Raw genomic sequence first — 2,096 nt, forward strand, 5'->3', positions numbered from 1 at the left:
ACAGTCTTGTGTGCCAGTTCGGGCTGAAGTGGAGTTAACTTTCTTCACAGTGGCTAGTACAGGGCTGTGTTTTGGATTTGTATGATCACAGGGTTGATAACGCAGAGATTTTTTTGCTGTTGCTGAGCAGAGCTCACACAGAGCCAAGGCCTTTGCTGCTTTCCGTACTGCCACACTAGCGAGGAAGTTGGGGATGCATGGGATGTTGGGAGGAGACACAGCTGGGACAGGTGACCCAAACTGACCAAAGGGAAGGGACATACCATAGGACATCATGCTCAGTAGATAAGGTCGGAGGAAGAAGGAGGAAGAGGGTTGGCGTTTGTCTCCCGAGGAACCGTTACGCGTGATGGTCCCTGCTCTCCTGGAGATGCTAAACACCTCCTGTCCACGGGAAGCAGTGAATTAATTCCTTGTTTTGCTTTGCTTGTGTGTGCAGCTTTTGCTTTCCCTATTGAACTGTCTTTATCTCAACCTGTGAGTTTTTCTAGCCGGAGGAAGAAGGAGGAAGAGGGTTGGCGTTTGTCTCCCGAGGAACCGTTACGCGTGATGGTCCCTGCTCTCCTGGAGATGCTAAACACCTCCTGTCCACGGGAAGCAGTGAATTAATTCCTTGTTTTGCTTTGCTTGTGTGTGCAGCTTTTGCTTTCCCTATTGAACTGTCTTTATCTCAACCTGTGAGTTTTTCTAGCTTTTACCCTTCTGATTCTCTCCCCCATCCTGCTGGTGGGGGAGTGTGTGAGTGGCTGCGTGGGGTTTGGTTGCTGCCTGGGGTTAAACCATGACATCTTGGCGTTAAACAGACTATGGCATTACATTGGATTGGCATGGTGCTGAACACACAGTGCTGGCTGTGCAGGATTCTTCATCCCAGACAGCATTGTAGCCAGAAGAGCCATCAGAGAGACACCCACTGTGTCCATAGTAAGACTTGGCTGGAAGTTGGTAAAGCAGCTATCCAGTGGACTGTTCTTCTACCCCATCCAAGGTGTTTACTCAGCTTGCTCCTCTCTGCTCCATGAGCTGTTGCTCTGCCCCAAGCAAGAGGTCTCAACCACCTGCTTAGGGTATCATCGTTGACTTCATACAGGATGGGAATTTGCTGACACCTCTGCCATCCAGGTTCTCCCTATTTTCATGCCTTATTAGAGACACAGGAAGATGCAGAAATGTCCATCAGTTCAAAGGAAGTTCCGTTCCGCTGTTTGCTACAAAAATTGCATTTTAAACATTTATTAAAAATTGTAAATATTTGAAAGTCCTTCTGACTTGAGATTATTGCATTACATAAATGTTTAATAAGCTGCACTTAAAGCACTGATTAATGCACACATACCTCTGGAATCTGTATAGCTTTTAGACTGGCACTGAGAGAAACAAACATTTTTAATACTAGGTGCAAGAAACAGAAAAATGTCCTATTACCATAGGAACCCTCTCACTACATGTATTCATGAGACAAAATTAATGACTGTTCAACTTTCTGATTGTTGATTCTCCCTCAGCTCTAACAACATTGCATCCAGTTTTCTGTCATATTATGGAAATATCTTCAGTGAAAGCTCATTTTTTAGGTGTCTGATTTTTTCAAAGCCATAGCGTACAGCAGAAACCCTCCTACCTTAACCATGCCATGCTGGTGTGTGACCCTCATGTATGTTCATAGTCAAGTCTCCTGCTAGATAAATCTTGTAATCCATTTAGAACTGTTCATACTGTATAGAAAGCTCCTGCCACACGTAAGAGATTTCTTTCCCATTTCTCCTGCTTACAGCTCCATGGACTAGGTGAGATCCATACACTCTCCCTACACCCTGAGGGCAGCTGTCTTCTGTTTGCAGAGAGACTCTGAAAGTACTGGAATAACCTGGAGTCCCTTTTCCAATTTGAGCCCTCGGGATCAGGAGTAGGAGAGGTATTGCCCACAGGGCTGGGAAGGAGTCTGTTTGCCTCTCAGGGCTATGGGGGATGCCCATGGATGTGCTGGTGAAGGGACTCGAGCACAAGTGCTATGAGGAGAGGCTGAGGGAGCTGGGGCTGTTCAGCCTGGAGAAGAGGAGGCTCAGGGGAGACCTTCTCACCCTCTACAACTCCCT

Source organism: Acanthisitta chloris, unplaced genomic scaffold (genome assembly GCF_000695815.1).
Source record: "Acanthisitta chloris isolate BGI_N310 unplaced genomic scaffold, ASM69581v1 scaffold13287, whole genome shotgun sequence".
Lineage (NCBI taxonomy): Eukaryota > Metazoa > Chordata > Aves > Passeriformes > Acanthisittidae > Acanthisitta > Acanthisitta chloris.